The sequence below is a fragment of the Schistocerca nitens genome, chromosome 8 (assembly GCF_023898315.1).
Source record: "Schistocerca nitens isolate TAMUIC-IGC-003100 chromosome 8, iqSchNite1.1, whole genome shotgun sequence".
Classification (NCBI taxonomy): Eukaryota; Metazoa; Arthropoda; class Insecta; order Orthoptera; family Acrididae; genus Schistocerca; species Schistocerca nitens.
The window spans coordinates 241571924-241598263 of record NC_064621.1 but is presented as its reverse complement, the minus strand read 5'-3'; the positions used below and the strand labels follow the sequence as shown (position 1 = coordinate 241598263).

General features: G+C 41.1%; 1 protein-coding gene across 1 annotated transcript in view; it reads left to right on the top strand.

The window, feature by feature from the left end:
* The window catches only part of LOC126199499 (putative methyltransferase NSUN7), a 194719-nt gene that overhangs the window by 15167 nt on the left and 153212 nt on the right, over nucleotides 1–26340 (top strand). The window lies entirely within an intron of this gene.

Sequence of the window (26340 nt, the reverse complement as noted above, 5' to 3'; positions counted from 1 at the left end):
TTGGTATGTAAACGTGTGTGTGTGTGTGTGTGTGTGTGTGTGTGTGTGTGTGTGTGTGTGTGTGTGTGTGTGTGCGTGCGTGCGCGTTCCATTCCTACACCAGGGCGGTTGAAAACTGCTGGGTGGTCGCTGGTGTATGTGGATGTGCTGAAATATGTTTACCCAACGCATCCCATACGTGTTCGACGCGATTTAAGTCAGGGAAACGAGGAGGAAACTCCATTCGCCAAATACCCTCTCGATCCAAGAGCTCCTCCCTTGCGCTGTTCGAATCGGTCGCCCATTGTCATCCATAATAATTAAATCTAGACTGAATCACACCCGAAAAGACGCATATGGGGAAACAGTACATTGTCACAATAATTTTCACTGGTGAGTGTACCATGTTCAGAGATCTGGAGGTCAGTAAGCAAATGCAACATTGGGCCTCTAAACATCATAACACTTGGACCACGAAAACGATCATGATTGACAGTGTTCCTGGGCGCATTTCGTATTCCCACGTCTCGCCACATGAAGATACGTCCAGAAACATTATTCAGGCAGAATGTACGCTCATCCGAGAAGAGCACGCAACGTCAGTCCACGATCGAGTCCCAACTCTCTCGACACCGTCGGTCGCAAACGGTGGCACCGATGTGCGGATGTCAACGACACACAACGTACTGGCCGTCGGGAAAAGATAACTCTCAATGCAGTCGTCTTGCCGCTGTGGAGCGTGAGATTGCGTGCCTTGCAGTCCCGTTATATGTGGTAGCAATTGCACCCGCTGTTTGACAAGGGTCCCTTCTTGCCTGTTACACAATGTAGCGGTCATTTGCTGCTTTAGTCAACCGTGGTCGACCACCTCCTCTGCTTCGGGCAGCAGTACCTGTGGTTCGGAACATTCCCCATGCACGTGAAAAATGCTGCGAGCAATACCAAACTTCTGGCTGCACTCGTCACACTTCATTCTTACTGTTCCCGATGATTCTTCCCCGTGTGAAGTCATCCATATATTACAAAATTGTTAAGGCTTTCGTGGCCACTTGTTGACAAACTGCTTATTGGCTCCTGTCTCGGGTTCTTCGGCCGACGTTCATCTAATGATTTTACTGACGTTTCGCCAGCACGAGTGGCTGGCATTGTCAAAACTTCACCCTCCATTGCCGGTGGTGAACTAGAGCCGAGCTCGCGGCCGCAGACTACATGTACCTGGCGCGCCAACGTCCGAGTGCTTATCCGCGGTCATGTTCGGTGTGGTTCTCTTCTTGCTACCTGAGACGGTCGTTCGCTGCAGTACGGGAAGCCAGGATCCGTTTACCTTAAGGCTTTCCTCTTTCTTGTTGAAACTGTTCGCGTGTTTTTGTATTTCTACAGCTTCTCTGAAAAAGCGCGTGTGATAGTGCTTATCTACAGCCAGAACTTCCGTGTCGGCGAATTTTATTACGTGGTCGGTCTCACTCAGTGCGTGCTCTGCCACGGCCGATTCCTCCACCTGACCCCCAACCTGCAATGTCGCTTATGCTCTTTGATCCTGGTGTTAATTGATCTTCCAGCCATTCCAACATAAACTTTTCGGCAAGTGCATGGTATACGGTATATTTCCGACATTGCAAGTGGGTCCCTTTTCTCCTTCGCCGATCTAAGACACTCTGTGATCTTCTTTGTCGCTTTGAAAATCGTCTTTACGCCATGTTTGCGCAATGTGCGACCGATTCTGTCAGTCACTCTGGGAATGTATGGCAGAAAGGTCGTACCCGACATTTCTTTTTCTGATTCCTTACTTCGCTGAGTGTTTGGCTCTGTTACACTTCTAATATAATTTGTGGAATACCCATTTATCCTCAGAATACTTTCCAGGTGATGCATTTCTCGTCTGAGGTGCTGCGGCTCACATATTCGTCCTGCTCTTGTTACGAGCGTATTAATCATGCCTCTTTTCTAGCTCGGGTGGTGGTTTGATAGTTTGTGCACGTACCGGTCCGTGTGTGTCGGTTTTCGATACACACTGTGTCCCAGGTTTTCGCCGTCCCTTGTGACCAGCACATCTAGAAATGGCAGTTTCTTGTTCTTTTCTACTTCCATGGTAAATGTTATGTTGGCATGGAGGCTGTTCAAGTGTATTAGGAAGTCACCGAGCTGTTATTCACGATGGCTCCACATCACGAAAGTATCATCGACGTACCTGTACCACACCTTAGGTTTGCAAGTCGCCGAGTCCAGTGTCTGTCCTTCGAATTGTTCCATGAAGAAGTTGGCCACCACTGGACTAAGAGACGGCGCCTTCCAGCTGTTCGTAGAAATCGCCATTCCACGTGAAATAGCTCGTGGTGAGACATGCATGGAAGAGCTTTTTGACCGATGTGCTCCAGAGCGTCACTGAGTGGCACTTTCGTAAACAACGAAATAACATCAAAGCTGACAAGGATGTCGTTTGGTGCAAGTATCAGTTTCTTCAGCTTCTCAATGAAATGTCCTGAGTCCTTTATGGATGTGTCGGTCTTCCCCACGTGTGGCTGGAGCAGAGAGGCCAAGTGTTTTGCCAGTTTATACGTCGCTGAGCCAGGAGCCCTAACTATCGGTGTCAGTAGAACGTTGTTCTTATCGATCTTGGGTAATCCATACAGCCGAGGTGGTAGGGCTTCTGTGTTGCGCAGGAGCCAATAAGCAGTTGTCATCCATATATTGTCTCCGAACCGTTTTGTAATGAAGAATACCACCATAGTGCACCGTAAATACTCGATGATTGACACATACAGTTTTTTCCTGTTCCTTGAACTGCCTCGTGCTGCGGAGCCACCACCATTTGGCGCTACAGTCTCGCAGACCTCAAGTCATGTCATGTCCAGCTTTCTGTGCACGATTGGAAGAACTATGGCAACACGATCCTGCACATTCATTCATTTCCACCGAACAATTAATATAGGGTGTCCGAAAAGTCTTTCCCTGATTACATAAATTGATAACGCAGGCTAGAAGTAAGACACAAATATGAAACTGGTGTCTAATTGTTTACAAACTATCAAAGTTTTTTCACAAGTCAGTAAACTTCCACATGAGCACCATTGGTAGCACGTAGCACATGTAGGCGATATTCAGTTTCCGTCCACACATTAGCCAACATCATTGGAGGGATGGATTCAACGACTGTGGTTATCCGTTGCCACAGGGTTTCAAGATCTGGTACACGTGTTCTGTAGACCTCGTCCTTGACATAACCCTATAAAACGAAGTCTAATTCGGTTATGTCAGGAGAGCGTGGAGGCCAAACCGTTGGACCATCACTACCAATCCATCGCCCAGGAAAGGTCATATCAAGATAGGCACGGACGTTCAAACCCCAATGAGGCGGTGCACATACAAGTCGTATGCAAAGCTTTAATTAGAGGGCTACATACATTAAAGAAAATACATAAAGTTATAAAGCTGTAAAACGATGAATTACCAATGAGTAAGAACCTCCTTCTGCTGGAGAATCACTACTGGAGAAACCAGGGTACGTCTTACTATATATAATGGAGGCTCCGCCCACTTCTGACGGAATGATGTCATTACTAAGAATTTTTTTCCACCAGTGAAAAAAATTAAGCAGACGTCACTGTACTCCTACCACCGTATGAAAAATGCGACCCTTCCAATGAAGTGTGCTTAATTCCTCTTCCAGAAACTTGAGTCTAAAGATTTCACATCACGATACTACAGACGTCTTATATTTGAAACCTTTTTGGCTTTGCTTTCAGTGCGGGAAGATAAAAAGAGAAAAATGAAGATAGAAGCATCGGGGTGATACTGAAGCAGCTGAGAAACAGCATACAGTTGCAACATGTCCAGATACACTGCAGATGTGATGGTACCCTCAGCGAAGAAGAATGGCCCGATAATTCGATCGTGCAACAGCGCGCACCAAACATTCACCTTTGGACTGCCTGTGGTTCACTCCATGACCTCGCCAAGGGGTTGTGAACCCCAAATGCGCACATTATGGAGATTCACTACTCCACTGACAAAAAAGGTCGCTTGTCGGAAAAGGCAATTCGTCTGAGGTAACCATCATCGTCCTCAATACGTGATAGAATTTCGACCGCAAAGTCATATTGACGTGTACTGTCATTGGGCAACAAGGCCTGAACGATTTGCACTTTGTATGCACAAAACAATAAACGTTTGTGTAAAATGTCATAGATAGAGCTTTTTGGCATCTGTAATTCGCGTGAGGCCCTGCGCACCGATTTTTTCGGACTTCGCAGAAAAGACTGCCTTACAGCTTCCACCCTGTCTGCTGAGGTTCTTGGTCGACCAGACCTCGGCAGGTCAGCAACCGATCCTGTGTTCTTGAACTCCTCATACCAGGCTTTAATGCTCTTGACATCAGGTGGATTCCTTCCAAATGTTGTCTGGAAGTGTCTCTGCTCTGTGGTTGGTGGTCGTGTCTCATGGTACCACAGGACACACTGTGCCTTCTCCTGATTGGTTAACATGGCTTCTTTGGCACTGCACTTCATCCTCTACTTACGTACTGCGAACATAAAACAGAAAAAAACTTTGATAGTTGTAAACAATTTGACACAAGTTTCATATTTGTATCTTACTTCTAGCCTGAATTATCAATTTATGTAACCAGGGAAAGTCTTTTCGGACACCCTGTATGTTGTTATTGTATCCAAGTTTTACAGAGCACTGTAGTAACAAAAGGCAAGCTACTTCCCAAATTGCCTTCGTGTGTTGTAGTCGACGTCGAGCAACGTCTTCAGCATCCCGTTCCCGCAAGGAATCATTGAGACCAGAGGAAGAAATAAAATACACAATGAAAATAGACGAGCCAGCTGGGCTCGCCAGTTACTATATGATGGCAGCGGCAGTGAAGTGGCGTGCCAGGCCGTGAGAACTTGTCGCGTGGGGGTGGCGGCGCACGGCAGACACGAGAGGCCACAATCACGCGATAACGTCACGCTGCGGCTGTGAGCACTGTACAGAGAAGTGGCACAGCAGGGCGCCAGGCTCGCTCTGAGATTACCAGAGAGTTAACAGCTCAGACTCTAGTGTTGCTTTCTGCACATCAGCCAGACAGAAAACAAGCAAGCACAAAAAGCTTCGAGTGTTATCATATAACAAATTCAGAGGCATTATATTTCAGCATACAATCGTAGAAATACATCAGTCTATTTAGTTATAATTCATTCAGGACAATAACTATTTTTAAAATATTTTTCAATTAAGGCCATGTATCGAAAATCACAATTAAGAGTCTAATTGCCATATTCAGCAGCTTGCAAATGTTAATTAGAAATGTTCTTCTAAATGTTGAAGACAGTTCGAGCTTACTATCTGCAAATATTTCCTATACTCATCTTGGTCACACATACTTAACAGTTGTTTACAAAGTTGAACGAAATTACGGTGTGTACATCTACGAGGAACGTCCCGAAAGTAAGTTTCATTATCGAAAACAGCCTTGATCACAATTTATTTATTATGGTGACCGGTTTCGACCAGTACTGTGGTCATCTTCAGACATACAAGTCGTATGCAAAGCTTTAATTAGAGGGCTACATACATTAAAGAAAATACATAAAGTTGTAAAGCTGTAGAACGATGAATTACCAATGAGTAAGAACCTCCTTCTGCTGGAGAATCACTACTGGAGAAACCAGGGCACGTCTTACTATATATAATGGAGGCTCCGCCCACTTCTGACGGAATTATGTCATTACTAACCACCAGTGAAAAAAATTAAGCAGACGTCACTGTACTCCTACCACCGTATGAAAAATGCGGCCCTTCCAATGAAGTGTGCTTAATTCCTCTTCCAGAAACTTGAGTCTAAGGATTTCACATCACGATACTACAGACGACTTATATTTGAAACCTTTTTGGTTTTGCTTTCAGTGCGGGAAGATAAAAAGAGAAAAATGAAAATAGAAGGGATAAACGTTGGGCTAGATGCCAAACATGAGGCCAAAACGTTTGACCGCTATTCCCAGGGACTGTTCTCGTCTTTTAGAAAGCTTTCGAGAACGGTATCTCTCCAAGAAAGTTTCTTCTTAACGATGGCTCAGAAACCTGGCCATGATATTTACCAAATCCTCTTTCCAGCACGGAAACGATTCACAGACGCCCTAAGCAGCCAAGTCTCTCCAGAAAACCGACAAGGCACAATGACAACCTTTCGCAGCATCCGTCCTCCGCCTCCCTGACTCCGGAAGCGGAGGCCGACACGAACTAGTGGGAATTAGAATTGTATATTAAACCTTTAGCTGATGGTGGGCGTTGATATATATCAACGGGGACAGGTGAAAATGCGTGCCCCGACCGAGACCCGAACTCAGGATCCCTGCTTACATGGCAGACACTCTATCCATCTGAGCCACCGAGCCGGCCGCTGGTGGCCGAGCGGTTCTGGCGCTACAGTCTGGAACCTCGCGACCGCTACGGTCGCAGGTTCGAATCCTGCCTCGGGCTTGGATGTGTGTGTTGTCCTTAGGTTAGTTAGGTTTAAGTAGTTCTAAGTTCTAGGGGACTTATGACCTCAGCAGTTGAGTCCCATAGTGCTCAGAGCCATTTGAACCATTTTTGAGCCACCGAGGGCACAGAGCATAGTGCGACTGCAGGGACTATATCGCGCACGCCTCCAGCGAGACCCACAGTCTCACCTTATATGTCCACACACTACATTGGTAGTGTCACCACCCAACAGTGGTCTTCAGTCCAGAGACTGGTTTAATGCAGCTCTCCACGCTACTCTATCCTGTGCAAGCTTCTTCATCTTCCAGTACCTACTGCAACCTACTTCCTTCTGTATTTGTTTAGTGTATTCATGTCTTGGTCTCCCTCTACGGTTTTACCCTCCACACTGCCCTCCAATACTAAATTTGTGATCCCTTGATGCCTCAGAACATGTTCTACCAACCGGTCCCTTCTTCTAGTCAAGTTGTGCCACAAACTTCTCTTCTCCCCAATCCTATTCAATATCTCCTCATTAGTTACGTGATCTACCCATCTAATCTTCAGCATTCTTCTGTAGCACCACATTTGGAAAGCTTCTAATCTCTTCTTGTCTAAACTATTTATCGTCCACGCTTCACTTCCATACATGCTACACTCCATACAAATACTTTCAGAAACGACTTCCTGACACTTAAATTATACTCGATGTTAACAAATTTCTCTTCTTCAGAATCGCTTTCCTTGCCATTGCCAGTCTACATTTTATATCTTCTCTACTTCGACCATCATCAGTTATTTTGCTCCCCAAATAGCAAAACTCATTTACTACTTTAAGTGTCTCATTTTCTAATCTAATTCCCTCAGCATCACCTGATTTAATTCGACTACATTCCATTATCCTCGTTTTGCTTTTGTTGATGTTCATCTTATATCCTCGTTTCAAGAGACTATCCATTCCGTTCAACTGCTCTTCCAAGTCCTTTTCTGTCTCTGACAGAATTACAATGTCATCGGCGAACCTCAAAGTTTTTATTTCTTCTCCATGGATTTTAATACCTACTCCGAATTTTTCTTTTGTTTCCTTTACTGCTTGCTCTATATACCGATTGAATAACATCGGGGAGAGGCTACAACCCTGTCTCACTCCCTTCCCAACCACTGCTTCCCTTTCATGCCCCTCGACTCTTATAACTGCCATCTGGTTTCTGTACAAATTGTTAATAGCTTTTCGCTCCCTGTATTTTATCCCTGCCACCTTTAGAATTTGAAAGAGAGTATTCCAGTCAACATTGTCAAAAGCTTTCTCTAAGTCTACAAATGCTAGAAATGTAGGTTTGCCTTTCCCTAATCTTTCTTCTAAGATAAGTCGTAAGTTCAGTATTGCCTCACGTGTTCCAATATTTCTACGGAATCCAAACTGATCTTTCCCGAGGTCGGCTTATACCAGTTTCTCCATTCGTCTGAAAAGAATTCGCGTTAGTATTTTGCAGCTGTGACTTATTAAACTGATAGTTCTGCTCACCATATAGTAGAGTTTTGTCATGACTGGCTCTCCCAAGGCCGTTAGTAGTTCTAATGGAATGTTGTCTACTCCCGGGGCCTTGTTTCGACTCAGGTCTTTCAGTGCTCTGCAAACTCTTCACGCAGTATCGTATCTCCCATTTCATCTTCATCTACATCCTCTTCCATTTCCATAATATTGTCCTCAAGTACATCGCCCCTGTATAGACCGTCTATATACTCCTTCCATCTTTCTGCTTTCCCTTCTTTGCCTAGAACTGGGTTTCCATCTGAGTTCTTGATATACATACAAGTGATTCTCTTCTCTGCAAAGGTCTCTTTAATTTTCCTATAGTGAGATAAGCCTCTACATCCTTACATTTGTCCTCTATCCACCTCTGCTTAGCCATTTTGCACTTCCTGTCGATCTCATTTTTGAGACGTTTGTATTCCTTTTTGCCTGCTTCATTTACTGCATTTTTATATTTTCTCCTTTCATCAATTAAATTCAATATTTCTTCTGTTACCCAAAGATTTCTTCTAGCCCTCGTCTTTTTACCTACTTGATCCTCTGCTGCCTTCACTACTTCATCCCTCAGAGCTACCCATTCTTCTTCTACTGTACTCCTTTCCCCCATTTCTGTCAATTGTTCCCTTATGCTCTCCCTGAAACTGTGGACAACCTCTGGTTTAGTCAGTTTATCCAGGTCCCATCTCCTTAAATTCCCACCTCTTTGCAGTTTCTTCAGTTTTAATGTACAGTTCATAACCAATAGATTGTGGTCAGAGTCCACATCTGCCCCTGGAAATGTCTTACAATTTAAAACCTGGTTCCTAATATTTTGTCTTACCATTATATAACCTATCTGATACCTTCTAGTATCTCCAGGATTCTTCCATGTATACAACCTTCTTTTACGATTCTTGAACCAAGTGTTTGCTATGATTAAGTTATGCCCTGTGCAAAATTCTACGAGACGGCTCCCTCTTTCATTTCTTACGCCCAATCCATATTGACCTGCTATTTTTCCATCTCTCCCTTTTACTACTCTCGAATTCCAATCACGCATGACTCTTCATACATTTCATCAATTTCTTCATCATGTGCAGAGCTAGTTGGCATATAAACTTGTACTACTGTAGTAGGCGTGGGCTTCGTGTCTATCTTTGCCACAATAATGCGTTCGCTATGCTCTTTGTAGTAGCTTACCCGCACTGCTATTTTCCATTCATTATTAAACCTACTCCTGCATTACCCCTATTTGATTTTGTATTTATAACCCTGTACTCACCTGACCAAAAGTCTTGTTCCTCCTGCCACCGAACTTCACTAATTACCACTATATCTAACTTTAACCTATCCATTTCCCTTTTTAAATTTTCTAACCTACCTGCCCGATTAAGGGATCTGACATTCCACGCTCCGATCCGTAGAATGCCAGTTTTCTTTCTCCTGATAACGACGTCCTCTTGAGTAGTCCCCGCCCGGAGATCCGAATGGGGGACTATTTTACCTTCGGAATATTTTACCCAAGAGGACGTCATCATCATTTAACCCTCCTAATACCGTGGCGTCTATAATGACCCCAGATCGTAATTTTCTGCAAAATATACCTTATTTCCCATTCCTAGTATCTCTTATTGAAGGAAATAGTGCGCATATAGTATTAGGAACGGAAAGTTGGTTAAAACCGGAAGTGAACAGTAACGAAATCCTAGACACAGAATGGAATATATACCGCAAGGATAGGATAAACGCCAATGGTGGAGGAGTATTTATAGCAGTAAAGAATTCAATAATATCCAGTGAAGTTATTAGCGAATGCGAATGTGAAATAATCTGGGTTAAGTTAAGTATCAAAGGTGGGTCAGATATGATAGTCGGATGCTTCTATAGGCCACCTGCATCAGCAACCGTAGTAGTTGAGCGCCTCAGAGAGAACCTGCAGAACGTCGTGAAGAAGTTTCGTGATCATACTATTGTAATAGGGGGAGACTTCAATCTACCAGGTATAGAATGGGATAGTCACACAATCAGAACTGGAGCCAGGGACAGAGACTCTTGTGACATTATCCTGACTGCCTTGTCCGAGAATTACTTCGAGCAGATAGTTAGAGAACCAACTCGTGAAGCTAACGTTTTAGACCTCATAGCAACAAATAGACCGGAACTTTTCGACTCCGTGAATGTAGAAGAGGGTATCAGTGATCATAAGTCAGTGGTTGCATCAATGACTACAAGTGTAATAAGAAATGCCAAGAAAGGAAGGAAAATCTATTTGCTTAACAAGAGTGATAGGGCACAAATCGCAGAATATCTGAGTGACCACCATCAAACGTTCATTTCTGAGGAAGAGGATGTGGAACAAAAATGGAAAAAATTCAGAAACATCGTCCAGTACGCCTTAGATAAGTTCGTACCGACTAAGGTCCAAAGCGAGGGGAAAGATCCACCGTGGTATAACAACCATGTACGAAAGGTACTACGGAAACAAAGAAAGCTTCACCATAGGTTTAAGAGTAGTCGAATCATAGCTGATAAGGAAAAGCTGAACGAAGCGAAAAAGAGCGTAAAGAGAGCAATGAGAGAAGCATTCAACGAATTCGAACATAAAACATTGGCAAACAATCTAAACAAGAACCCTAAAAAGTTTTGGTCATATGTAAAATCGGTAAGCGGATCTAAATCCCCTATTCAGTCACTCGTTGACCACGATGGCACCGAAACAGAGGACGACCGAAGAAAGGCAGAAATACTGAATTCAGTGTTCCGAAACTGTTTCACTGCGGAAAATCGTAACACGGTCCCTGACTTCAGCCGTCGCACGGACGCCAAAATGGAAAATATTGAAATAAACGATATCGGAATTGAAAAACAACTGCTATCACTTAGTAGCGGAAAAGCATCCGGACCAGACGAGATACCCTTAAGATTCTACAGTGATTATGCTAAAGAACTTGCCCCCTTTCTATCAGCAATTTATCGTAGATCTCTGGAAGAACGTAAAGTACCTAGCGACTGGAAGAAAGCACAGGTCGTTCCCATTTTCAAGAAGGGACATAAATCAGATGCGAATAATTATAGGCCTATTTCACTTACGTCAATCTGTTGTAGAATAATGGAACATGTTTTGTGTTCTCGTATTATGACGTTCTTAGATAATACAAATCTCCTTCATCATAACCAACATGGATTCCGCAAACAGAGATCATGTGAAACCCAGCTCGCCCTATTTGCCCAAGAAATTCACAGTGCCGTAGACACTGGCGAGCAGATTGATGCCGTGTTCCTGGACTTCAGGAAGGCATTTGATACGGTTCCGCACTTACGTTTAGTGAAAAAAATACGTGCTTACGGAATATCGGACCAGGTTTGTGATTGGATTCAGGATTTCCTAGAAGAAAGAACACAACATGTCATTCTTAACGGTTCAAAATCTGCAGATGTAGAGGTAATTTCGGGAGTCCCGCAAGGAAGCGTGATAGGACCTTTATTGTTTACAATATACATAAATGACCTAGTTGACAACATCGGTAGCTCCGTGAGGCTATTTGCAGATGACACGGTTGTCTACAAGAAAGTAGCAACATCAGAAGACTCGTACGTACTCCAGGAAGACCTGCAGAGGATTAATGAATGGTGCGACAGCTGGCAGCTTTCCCTAAATGTAGATAAATGTAATATAATGCGCATACATAGGGGCAGAAATCCATTCCAGTACGATTATGCCATAGGTGGTAAATCATTGGAAGCGGTAACGACCGTAAAATACTTAGGAGTTACTATCCGGAGCGATCTGAAGTGGAATGATCACATAAAACAAATAGTGGGAAAAGCAGGCGCCAGGTTGAGATTCATAGGAAGAATTCTAAGAAAATGTGACTCATCGACGAAAGAAGTAGCTTACAAAACGCTTGTTCGTCCGATTCTTGAGTATTGCTCATCAGTATGGGACCCTTACCAGGTTGGATTAATAGAAGAGATAGACATGATCCAGCGAAAAGCAGCGCGATTCGTCATGGGGACATTTAGTCAGCGCGAGAGCGTTACGGAGATGCTGAACAAGCTCCAGTGGCAGACACTTCAAGAAAGGCGTTACGCAATACGGAGAGGTTTATTATCGAAATTACGAGAGAGCACATTCCGGGAAGAGATGGGCAACATATTACTACCGCCCACATATATCTCGCGTAATGATCACAACGAAAAGATCCGAGAAATTAGAGCAAATACGGAGACTTACAAGCAGTCGTTCTTCCCACGCACAATTCGTGAATGGAACAGGGAAGGGGGGATCAGATAGTGGTACAATAAGTACCCTCCGCCACACACCGTAAGGTGGCTCGCGGAGTATAGATGTAGATGTAGATGTAGATGTAAAAATTACGAAAAATTCGGACTTTTCCTAAATTAAGTAATGGGTTCGTAATATATTAACATAACTTTTTGAAAATATTTAGTTTTGCAGAAAATCAAGAGAGAACCACTGAATACCATTGGGGTTAAATGCGACCCCATGTCTCTCTTGCGGTATTATCTGCACTGAATCTGTAACTGTTGCTTTATTTCCTTTGTTTTATTCTTGTAAATATTGTTGTAACGTGTGATTGTTGCCAATACTTTATAAGCCGACAGTTATTTGTTCCATACAAGTGGAGACTACTATTGTGTGTGTTGCATTTAGTGGAAAATGTCTCGTCACCTTTCCGAAGACGAAGTTCTTGAAATATTACTGCAGGATAATCCTCTATCTGGAGAATCAAATAGTGATATCAGCGATATAGTTTTAGAAGAGAATATTCCTCAATCAGATGGAAGTTCAGAAGAAGATTTGGACAGCGCAGATGTCCAGCCTGAACAGGAAGTAACACATATTTCTGACTGTTATATATAAGTACACAACGTATTTTTGTAAATGTGCGATAGGGTCTAGAGCCAAGCTAAACCCTTTGTATTTTTTATTTTTTTATTTTGTGTAGGTCTAAAAACAAAGAAGAATTGTGGCACAAACACGAGTTGAGAAGAGCTTGTGGAAGAGAAGAGAGATGGAACATAATGCGAGTAAAGCCAGGTCCAACAGAATTCGCAGTGAAAAATGTAGACTCCATAGAATCAGCTTTTCAGATGTTTCTAAGGAGAAACATTGTTGATGTGGACTAACAAAGAGGGTAGTCTTGCTTACGGTAGTAAATGGAAACCAGTAGATGCCATTGAACTGATGTGCTTTATCGGTGTTTTGATCCTAGCAGGTGCTTACAAGGCCCATAAAGAAGCACTTACACAACTGTGGAACAAAGAGGACGGTAGACCCATTTTTAGTGAAGCAATGGCTAGAAATCGCTTTACTCAAATTTCAAGGTGCATCCGATTTGATGACGCAGATATGAGACGTCACAACCGTGCTCCTGACAAGCTGGCTCCCATTAGAGAAGTTTTTGAAATGTGGGTACACACATTGCAAGAAGCATATGTTCCTCACAGCAACATAACAATTGATGAACAGCTTGTGGCATTTCGTGGTAGATGTCCATTTCGGCAATATATTCCTTCAAAACCAGGAAAATATGGGTTGAAATTATGGGCTGTATGTGATAGTACAACGTCTTATGTTCTCAATCTCCAAGTTTACACTGTTTGACAAGAAAATGAATCTCGTGAAGTTGGTCAAGGGAAGAGAGTTGCTTTAGATATGGTGAAAGACTTAGAAAACAGTGGCAGAAATGTGACAACTGACATTTTTTTCGCTAGCCTTAGTTTGGCAAGAGAACTTCTGAAAATCAATCTCACACTCTTTGGAACAATTAGAAAAAATAAAAGAGGACTACCACAAGCTTTCACTCAGACCAAAGGTCGAGTCAAATATTCATCTATTTTTGGATTCCAAGAGCATGCTTCAGTTGTTTCTTATTGTCCGAAAAAGGGAAAAGTTGTAACTTTGCGCAGTACAATTTATTCAAGGAAGGAAGTGGAAGATCATGAAGAATGCAAGCCAGTAATGATTCCGGATTATAAAAAAAAAAAAAAAATCTGGAGTAGATACCATGGACAAGCTGGTTAGAAAGAAGACTACAAAGAGGATGAGCATAAGGTGGCCAATTCTATTATTTTACAACATGATTGATATCAGCGCACTGAATGCATTTATCATATGGCTACATCTTACACCAGACTGGGCAGAAAGGACGAATTACAAGAGACGGGCATTTCTCATAGAATAAGGAAAGCGCCTCGTCGGAAGAAAGCCAGACAAAATTATTTCCCCAGTACTTCCATCAACAGTACAGACAAAAAAAAAGAGGAAGGTGTCCGTTTTGTAAAATGTCTGAGGATATAAAATTCACCGATAAATGTTCAAAATGTAGATGTTCTGTGTGTAAAAACCACTCTGCAGTTTATTGCTGTAAATGTAATGCGTCATAAATGTCAATTCGGAATTTAATCAAAAATGTTTGTAGTTTCATGAGAATCGTGTGTAAATTTTATGGAAATAAATAATTTAACAAAACATGCATTTTAATTTAATATAATGTCACTGACATGTTTTAGATTGTGGAAAACATAAGGAGTGTGATTTTAATCTACCATTATTAAAACTATCCTTAATAAAAAAAATACATTCCGTTGGGGTCACTAACGACCCCAATGGTACTCAGTGCAACAAAAAATACTCGGTATTAGAACGGTTAACCATACAGTAAAGCTGCATGCCCTCGGGAAAAATTACGGCTGTAGTTTGCCCTTGCTTTGAGCCGTTTGCAGTACCAGCACAGCAAGGCCGTTTTGGTTAGTGTTACAAGGCCAGGTCACTCAGTCATCCAGACTGTTGCCCCTGTAACTACTGAAAAGGCTGCTGCCCCTCTTCAGGAACCACACGTTTGTCTGGCCTCTCAACAGATACTCCTCCGTTGTTGTTGCACCTACGGTACGGCCATCTGTATCGCTGAGGCACGTAAGCCTTCCCACCAACGGCAAGGTCCATGGTTCATATATTATATATTATATATTAATATATAGTTCTAATTTCGTTCTGGACATGTCCGAAAGAACAGACACCATATCCATATAAGTATATAGTTATGGCAATACCGGCCATGACCTTCCTCTTCTGCGTGGATGTACACATATTACCCGAACTCTTACGGGACTTGGTAAGAATGTCTTCCACGAGTAATGAGTGTGTTGGGTAGGGACACTACGAATGTAGTGTGTGGACATATAAGGTGAGAATGTGGGTCTCGCGGGAGGCGTGCGCGAGATAGTCCATGCAGTCGCACTATCATCTGTGCCCTCGGCGGCTCAGATGGACAGCCGGCACGATAGCTCAGCGTGTTCGGTCAGAGGGCTGCGTGCTCTCTGTAATAAAAAACTTGAGTCAAGGAACCAACTATCAGTTTGAACGGATGTCTTGTGACGTCCGCCCAGACCAATCGCAACGAACAATATCGAACAAAATGAGTTAAAAAAAAAAAGAAAAAAGAAAAAAGAGATGGATAGAGCGTCTGCTGTGTAAGCAGAAGATCCCGAGTTCGGGTCCTGGTCGAGGCACAAATTTTCACCTGTCCTCGTTTATATATATCAACGCCCTTCAGCAGCTGAAGGTATTAATATAAAATTTTAATTTCGTTCTAGACGGCTGTAGGTCATCCATATAAATAAAAACTAGTGGCGGTTGGAACGGTTCTTCTGTTGGACAGCACTTGCTGCTCTGCGACTGGCACAGCCATAGAAATCGCCTTAGTCCATACCACGTACACCCAGTCGAATATCTACAAGTGACTAGATGGAAGAAAAGAAAGAAATCACCTACACAATCACTGTTCTTCTATTGCAATTGAAAATAAACGTGCGTTTCCGCAGTCTTCCCGATTTCGACTGGTTTTAGTATGAAATGTGATTGGTTTGGATATGAAACTGACTCTAATTTGCATGTAAAAATGTTGTTAACTTGCATAATAAATTATCGCTGTAGTAAAAAGAGGCATGGCATTGTGCTTCGCCTCTTTTCGTAGTCTTCACCCAAGACAACATGATGCATCCTCCCTCCCTACCACGAAACCGGCAGTCGAGCGCTCATACTATCATATCTGCCTGTAATGCATAACGCCTACGGCACTAGTTTGTAGGACTGCCAGGTGAGCTAGATCCAGATGGAACCCACAGGGCGGAGCGTTTTCATGCCTTTTTCACGCATGTTTAGGCAAATGCTGAGCGGGACCCCATTTTTGCTTCAGACAGTACGTCATACAAATAATTAAAATAACCACACACGGAGCAAAGTTAGCACGATTCACAGACAGATGGCCCAGCGACTTGCCTCCCTTACGCATCTGGCAACTGCCCGACGGGAAGGGCATCAGGGCGCAACGTTACATAAAATACAGACGGGTCCAAAAAAATGTATCCACTGTTTAAAAGTCCATAACTTGCGAACTAATTGACCGAGTTGTCTCATTTTTGGTGAAAGTGTAGCTTAAAGTCCAACTTAAAGATATCACTGTAGGTGTTCGAAATGGTCACCAGTAACGTCCACACACAAACGATGCCGACGAACTGCGGCACGAACTACTGACTGCAACGTGTTCAGTTGGATATTTGCACATGAATGTTCGATGGATTCTCGAAGTTCATCCAATGTGCGTGGCTTTTATCGATAAACAACGTCGTTTGGTGTTCCCCACAGGTAAAAGTCCAGAGGAGTTAGGTCTGGGGAACGTGGTGGATACTCCACAGCACCTCTACGGCCTATCCATCTTCCGGGTAGATTTTCGTCGAGATACGCCCTAACACGATTTTGGTAGTGGGCTGGGGCACCATCTTGTTGAAAGTAAACTCTTCCGTCTCCATACAAGTCTCGGATGGCAGGTAAAATTGATGTCTAAAGCTTCTGAAGGTACACCTCACCAGTAACTATGCCGTCAAAGAAGATTGGCCCAATCAAGCCCCGGTAAGACAACCCATACCACACATTTACTGCCGGCCGCTGGTGGCCGAGCGGTTCTGGCGCTACAGTCTGGAACCGCGCGACCGCTACGGTCACAGGTTCGAATCCTGACTCGGGCATGGATGTGTGTGTTGTCCTTAGGTTAGTTAGGTTTAAGTAGTTCTAAGTTCTAGGGGACTTATGACCTCAGCAGTTGAGTCCCATAGTGCTCAGAGCCATTTGAACCAATTGAACACATTTACTCCTGGCAAATTCACTGCTTCGTCTACATGGACGTTCGGATTTTCGGCGGCACAGTAGATGCAATTGTGGCGATTTACTGTACCATTGAGTTTGAACTGTGCCTCATCAGACCACACATTCATCTCTGCAAACTCTTCATCGTTGCGCACCATGGTAGTAAACCACTCCCAGTACTCCATTCTACGATCTGGGACGTCCTCGTTCATTGCGTGTAGCAATCGTGGGATGTAGCACTTCCACTTTGCTGTCTTCAAAATTCGCCGAACACTCACTCCAGTCTCACGGGCGCACTGTCTCACAGACTTCTTTGGTGAGCGAGTGAACTGTTGTAACACACGACGAGAGTTAGCTGGACTTGAATCGTTAAACGTGTCGGTGGCTCTGTTTGATACTCATTTCGCCATTGCCGTTGAACCTCATTAATGTTTTCGTACTTAAAATACCACTTCAAAACTGACTTCCTTTCATAGAATGTTAGCGTTGCGCCAGCCATGTTTACTCGAGTAACTAGGCGTAACTAAGAACAAAACACTGACTATCTGGCGACTGTCATCTGACAAAACAAAACAACGCAATACAACGCTTGTGTGGCGATTGCCGGAACTACAAACTATTACACTACCAAAGATGAGACAACTCTGTCAGTTAGTGTGCCAGTTATGGACTTTTAAACAGTGGATACATTTTTTTGGACACCTCTGTATAATTACGAAAATTGAGTGCAGTGGAGCCAGTAACTCATATGAGCCAAACACTACAGGATGAAGATGTATTATCGTACCTTTACTAATAATCGTTCGCATGATAGCGAGTCAAATGCTTTAGGGAAGTCACAAAATACTGTATCCATTTAAATTCCTTGCCCCGTGGCCTTCAGGATGGCACGTAAGAAAAGTGATGGCTTTCGCATGATGGACGCTTCCGAAATCCTTGTTGGTTGGCATGGATGAAGAAATTCTGTTCGAGATACCTCATTATGTTGGCGTTCAGAATATGTTCTTACATTTTGCATCAGATGAATGTCAATTAGTTCGGACGGTAGTTTTGTGTAACACTTCAGCCATCCGTTGTAGACGTGTGTGACGTGCTTCTCTCCAGTCTCTGAGCACAGTTTTTTGTTCAAAGGATCTACGGTAAATTATAGTTAAAATGAGGGCTAACTCAGCTGCTAGCTCGGTATGGAATCTAACTGGTATTCCTTCGGGTCCTGGAGCCTTGTTGACTTTTAGCGATTTTAGCTGTTTTTCAGTGCCTGTGACATTAGTATCAACAGCAATCTTGCGAGAAGTAATCCGAGTCAGTACTTATGTCTTCCTTGATATAGGATCATTTAAAAATGGAATTAATGTCTTCTGTTTTCTTTTTTTTTTTTTTTGCTTTACTACCTTCAATTTCGGTTTTTGTGTCATCAATGAGTGCATGGACACTTAACTTCCTTGCCACTGGCAGTCTTTACATAGGACTATAATTTTTTTAGTTTTCTTTCTAAAAGATCCTGTCATGACAGTCATTATAGGCTTCAAATATTACATTCTCCACAACCAAACGCGCATCCTTCATCATTTCTCTGTCTATAGTCATATACTTTTTTTTACAGCCATTAAGCAGTAGTCATTGTTTTTTATACCTTTTTATTTTATTTTATTTACACGTCAAGTTCCGTAGGACCAAATTGAGGAGCAAATCTCCAAGGTCATGGAACGTGTCAATACATGAAATTACAACGTAGAAGTAATAACAGATAAAATAAAATCAACCCAAAAAAGTCAATCCATAAGTCAGTAAACGCAATCAACAATATAACATAGGAATCAGCATAATTTTTCAACGAACTCCTCAACAGAATAGAAGAATTGACACATGAGAAAACTCTTCAGTTTCGATTTGAAGGCGCGTGGATTACTGCTAAGATTTTTGAGTTTTTGTGGTAGCTTATTCAAAATGAATGCAGCAGTATACTTCACATCTTTCTGCACAAGAGTTAAGGAAATGCCATCCAAATGCAGATTGGATTTCTGCCAAGTATTAGCTGAGTGAAAGCTGCTAACCCTAGGGAATAAGCTGATATTGTTAACAAGAAACGACAGTAAAGAATATATATATTGAGAGGCCAATGTCAGAATACCAAGACTAGTGAACAGGGGAACACAAGAGGTTCGTGAACTTAGACCGCTTATTGCCCGAATTGCCAGTTTCTTAGCCAAAAATACCCTTTGAGAAATTTGGAAATTTGTGGTAAGGTCTTATAGGACAAAACTGCTGAGGTCGTAGGTCCCTGAGCCTACACACTACTTAATCTAACTTCAACTAACTTACGCTATGGACAACACACACACCCATGCCCGAAGGAGGACTCGAACCTCCGACGGGGGTAGCCGCACGCACCGTGACAAGGCGCCCTAGACTGCGTGGCTACCCTTTGAAAATGGGAAGAGTTACCCCAGAATATAATACCACATGACATAAGCGAATGAAAATAAGCGAAGGAGACTAATTTTCGTGTCGAATGATCACTTACTTCAGATACCGCTCGAATAGTAAAAATGACAGCATTAAGTCTTTGTATAAGGTACTGAACGTGGGCTTTCCACGACAGTTTACTATCTATCTGAACACCTTGAAACTTGAATTGTTCAGTTTCACTAACCATAAGCTCAACCTGTGGAATCAAAACGTCGAGTTTTGTTGAATTGTGTGTTAGAAACTGTAAAAACTGAGTCTTATTGTGATTTAGCGTTAGTTTATTTTCTACAAGCCATAAACTTATAACATGAACTGCACTATTTGAAACAGAGCCAATGTTACTCACAACATCCTTTAATACCAAGCTACTGTCATCAGCAAACAGTAATATTTTAGAATTACCTGGAATACTAGAGGCCATATCATTTATATAAATAAGAAACAGGGAGTGACCCTAACACTGATCCCGGGAGCACACCCCCATTTGACTTTACCCCACTCAGACCCTACATCACAACCATTCTTAACATTATGAATAATGACCTTTTGCTCTCTGTTGTTAAATTAAGAGGTGAACCAATTGCGAGCTACTACCTGTATTCCCTAATGGTCCAACCTCTGGAGCAATATTTTTCGATCAAGACAATCAAACGTCTTAGTTAAATAAAAAAAAATATGCCTACCGTTCGAAACCTTTTGTTTACTCCTTCCAGTACCTCCCAGAGAAAAGAGAATATAGCATATTCAGTTGTTAAACAACTTCTAAAGCCGAACTGTACATCTGATAGCAAATTATGTGTTACAAAATGACCCATTATCCTTATATATACAGTCTTTTCAATAACTTTAGCAATAAAGTAAAAATTACAAATATGGCTAAGTACAGCGCTCATGCTAGGCTCTCCATCATATCCATTAGAGTCCATAGTCTTCAGTGATTTAATTATTGATTCAATCTCTCCCCTTGTCAGTATCACAGAGGAGTATTTCAGGCATCAGTCTCGGAAAGGCCTTTTCTAAGGGAGTTGTATGATTCCCTGTAGAAACTAAGTTTTTATATAATTCATCAGGAATGCTCAGAAAATGGTTGTTAAATACTGTACATGCATCTGACTTACCAGTAACGAAATATTTTTACTACGAACTGACCTTATATCGTCGAGCTTGTGCTGATGATGAGACACTTCCTTCACAACTGACCATATGGTTTTAATTTTATCCTGTGAATTAGCTATTCTATTTGAGTACCACATAATCTTTGCTTTCTTAATAACACTTTTAAGCACGTTGCAATACTGTTTGTAATGGGCTACTGTAGACTGATTGTGACTGCTTCTAACATTTTGATATAATTCCCGCTTTGCTCTACATGAAATCCTTATCCCACTAGTCAGCCACCGAGGATGCCTTTTACTGCTAATACTCCGTTTAGAACGTTCTAATGAAAATCAACTCTCAAAGAGCATGAGAAATGTGTTAAGGAAAGCATTATGTTTGTCATCTGTGTTATCGGCACTATAAACATCCTGCAACTCTTGTTCCTTAACTTGGTTTAAAAAACTCTCTATTGCCATTGGATTAGCATTCCTACATACATTTTTTTAGTACAAAAGCCCTTTAGAGTTAAAATTTGTGCATCATAGTCTGAAAGGCCATTCATCCTTTTACTGACAGAATGCCCATTTAGTAATGAAGAATGAATAAAACTACTGTCTATGGCTGTGCTACTGTTCCCCTGCACCGTGGTCGGAAAAAACAGTGTCTGCGTCAGATCATATGAGTTTGGGAGATCTACCAACATCCTTTTTCTTACAAAATCATATGCAAATTTAATATTGAAGTCACTACATATATAACTAATTTTTGGTACTTTCTATAAAGTGAACCAAGAACTCTCTCTAGCTTGAGAAGAAATGCTCTGAAGTCAGTTAGACAACACCAATTAAAAGTTTAGTTCCACTAAATTAAACTGCCACTGCACAGCATTCAAATAATGTTCAGTGCAGTGCCATGATAAGTCTACGGACTCAAATGGAATACTGCTTTTTACATGCATGGCCACTCCCCCACTCCACAAGGAACTTCTTGAAAACTATCCAGCGGATCTATATCCTGGTAAAGGAAACATTTTAATCATTTAAGTGGTGCTCCGATATATCGATGATATCAGAGTCAACACCTACAATCAGTTCACTAACTTTATCTCTAATACTTCACATATTTTAATGAAATATGCTAATTCCTTCTCTACATTGATACCTGACCTCCTGTGAAGGTGATTCCATTGTTAGAAGGACTTCCTTTAAGCAGATATACCTATCAGCTGACTTCAATCTGATAAAGGTGCAGCTCTGACACCAACTACTACAGGAATTTTTCCATGAGTGATCCCACCACCACCCACTACACAGTCACCCGTAAGCTTTACCAACCTCCTCTTTCTAAACCTATTAAGATTGCAGACCATGCCTAGTGAAACCTGATATACTGATAGACTCAATTGGCACCAATACAATGTGACCCATGCCCTCTGCCATCAGTATCTTCTCCAGCCCCATGTTAACACGCCTAACAGCAGCATTAAGATGAAACCGATCTTGACACTAAAACTGTTGCACAAAGTGCACATTAGTGCCACAAGTTTGAGTTGCTATCTTTACCAGGTCACCAGCTACAACTATTCCCTGCTCTACCCACAATCACTACCTGATCCTCTTTCGTAAAACTCCTACATAACTCTCCTATGCTCTTCCACCTGAGCCAACCCTGCACTAGGCTTCACAACGCTGGTGACCTGGTTCTCACTCCCCAACACTTCCTGCAACTGCTGGTTCACATCTCTGACGTGCGAACTACCTAACAGCGTAACCTGATTCTTTCTGTTAGACTTTGCAACTGACTTAGGCTTCCTAACTGCTGAAGACTGCTGCATGTTTCCTACACCTACAGTTACGAGAGGCTCCTCTCCACTCAAATGACAGTTGGTCAAATCAATTGCATCTACGCAGAGTACTACTGTCTGAATACCTCCTCCTTGCCTTCTTGCCAACTGCTAGTTCCCATTCCCCAGCACCCTTCATCCTCCTCCATCTATATAGTTCCTCCTTACTCTCCTGCTCCTCTATCAACTTATTTCTGCTACAGATTCAGCATTCCCAGGAGAGGATTTCGCTAGAATGCCAACCGGCTTCCCCACTGCATTACCCCAATGAATATAATTTGAACAATTCCCATACTGTAACTCACTACTCACAAACCTACGACAAAGCCCACACTTCTCACTCATGGTAAGAGTTTACAGTTACTGAAAAAGCTAAACGTCTACGTTACCTAAGTTAATTAGACCAGTAGAACTATTTATAGAACTAACAATAGTGGTCTCAAAATTCTCTCTCTACTAAGAAAGCAACAACTTTCGTTAATACTACTAAACCACAACTAATACCATTTGCACAAAAAATTCACACAATTTTTTAGCTACACCAAAAATTCAAATGTCCACTGGAACACTCAATGGAGTTAAAACAGTGAATGAAAATTTTACTCAAATATTTCACTAGAAAAAATAAGAAATGTCAGCTGAAAACTATCGCATGAAATTTGCTAAACGACTCCAATGCACAGACAACTCTAGAAAACACAGTGAGCGAACGTTTCCAAAAGTTTATTAAACTGTTATTTCAACACAAACAGCACGAGACACCGTTGAAAACTAGTAAATTTAATAACTGTGTAAGAGTGCTCAAACAACTTTGTCAGACCTTAATTTAAGCTGCTACAGCTGCAACCGCAAGCCGTGAAATGTACACACACTGCTTTCTTTATAGTGACTGTATACCATGGAAGCTCCTGACCTTTATGAAATTTGCTGCTAGGTACATAATTATCTATACGTTGCATGAACAATTATCCTTTTAAACTTGCGCCATGGTTCTACATGTTCCTGCAAAGAGGTAAATGTTTTGAGTCTGTCTTTAAGATATGACATGATTCCCTCTTTGTATATCTCATTAAACATGTTTTAACTGTTGTTTGCACATCAGTAAACATGGCTGATACAACAGTCTCATTGTCACTGACACCAGTTTCAATATGGATATCGTCAAAGAGGTGAGGTCTATTTATATTCGTGAGGTCCAATACACTTCCGTCATTATTAGGTAGTGTTCAGAAATGTCATGTAGTAATGTTTCGCAGGATGTCTTGTCACGTTATCCACATACAAAGACATAGTTATCTCAGTAGACTGTTGGATGATTAAAAGTCTCCTCCAATGATAACAGTATAATTAACAAAGATACATACTGAAGTTTTTTTCTGTTTACAGTTACATGCAGAGCGTGTGTATGGTAAGCAACGTAGATCCTCAATGTTTCTGCCCACCCTTCTTGTAATCGAGTCACGCTCACTCTCTCATGCAGCTTCGCTTTATAACATGGTGAATTTAAGTTTCTTATCTAATGCGAGAAATATACCACCTCAATTTGCCATTGGCCTGTCCTTTCGATATACACTCATATTTAACCCACAAATCTTAATGATTGCAATTCTGAGTTTGAACCAGCTTTCTATATCTAGTATTATATAAACCCCACAGCTTTTCAGATACCTCTGGCAGTTTGTTCCGAATGCTCTGTCACTCTCTATGATTTTAATCTTTTAATCCCCAGGAGTCACTTGTTTGGTACTTGTACACATTCCTTACAAAGGAGAAATTGATTTAATGTCTATAGTGGTATCATAATCTATGTGACATCATTCAGAAGACTCTAAACTCCATGTCTCTACAAGGATAACTTAATTATTACCATTTTTGAGATACACATTTGGAAGTTTAACATTAGCATACAATAATAAGACTTTGATTTGAGTATCATGAATATTTCTCTGGAAAATAACTAGTGCAAGCTGTGAGATGTCAAATTACATTTAATTGTAGTTATTTCCACTCTTGACTTTAGTATAGGTAATTCCTTAGAGCCTAGGAGTCTCTTGTCTCTGCATAACAGTTAGTAAACTTTGTATTTTTGACTCCTTAAGATCATTCTGTTCTTCTTCTAACTCATGTTCAGGTTCGTATTTAAGAATTATAATTCAAAATTCCTCACTCTTGTATAAAATCATATCTTGTGTATGTAAAAGACAGGAATATAACTTCCATCATCAGTTGTTAATGACAATATCACAAGCAATCACCATTACATGAACTCCAAGTAAAGAAAATTTTTATATCACCTTTCTATAATAACTCATTATAGCCCTTACCTGTCTTGTCTTGTATACATGTTTTCAAAGTTAGAAAAATAGTAAAAAATGTGTTGATGTTAAGTTCATTGTAAAATATTATAACTTTTCCTGATTGTGATAAAAACCCACAGATTTGTTGATAAATTATCTATGAGTTCAACAATGTACTTATTTTCACACTCCGTCTCTTCCACATAACTATCAGAACAGTAAATATTACACTTATGAAATTTTTTATTAACAATCTGAACGAATTCAAAAGTAATAGCAGTGTACATGGCTACAACACTAGGAGAAAGGATGATCTTCACTACTCAAGGTTAAATCTAACTTTGGCTCAGAAGGGGGTAAATTATGCTGCCACAAAAGTCTTTGGGCACTTACCTAATAGCATCAAAAGTCTGGCAGATAGCCATATAGCATTTAAAAGGAAATTAAAAGAATTTCTTAATAGCAACTCCTTCTATTCATTAGATGAAATTTTGGATGTAGTAAGTGGGTAATTTCCCAACCCCCACAAAAAAATTGAGTGTTGTGTAATATTTTGTCTAATTTAATATCTTGTATAGACACCTTTTATTAACCTGACATGTTCCACAGTATTATGAAGTGTCATATTCATGATCTATGGAACAAGTACTAATCTAATCTAACCTAATCTCTAATTATTATGGTGTAACAAATCCTCTTCAGTGAGGAAACACTTAGGATTTTCATTATGTTCCCAATCATGAAGAATGATTCAGAAGGCCAGCTATCGTTTTTAATAATTTATATAGGGAAGAGTAAGAGTAACATATGTTATATCATCTTCAAGACCATTGTGACATTTTCTCTACTAATACTATGAACGACAGTGAGATTGTCAAATGATATAGAACATATACTATAATATTCTGATCATTGTCATGAAATATCTCAAACCGAAGATATGCTTCTTCGTAGATGATGTGAAACCTAAATCAGCAGTTTTCTGAAAGAAGTGATATAACTTAAGATTAGAATGAAATTAATTGTTTCTTAAGTAATAACCTTGAAAATGTTATCCAAAACCGCCATTAATAATGTGCATCAGCACTTCTATAAAATTATAACAAAGTTCCTATACTGGCTTACAGATATATCAGTTTATAATAGAATTTTGTTGAGTGATTTGTCTAGAGATAATTAAATTTTGAATTCCTCTTTGGAACAGATTTATTGGTACTGTAAAAACATAGATCCTACAGGTGTTACAATGATTTTGTCATTCCATTGTAGCTAATTATTACTTTTATCAAGTTTAGGCGTCAAGAATGTTGAACAAAAGCCTACTAATAAAACTTCTTAGGATTCACCTGTAATGAAAATACTGAATCCCTTCTACAGTACTCAAGAGAACCATTGCTGAAATTAATTTTCTATTTATTATGGAAATAAATGATGGTGTTGATCAGAAGCCAAGAATAATTTCCAAAAGAAGCATTTTACAGTCCAATGTCTGCATGCTATACGATATAATTGTATTACGAATCGTGAA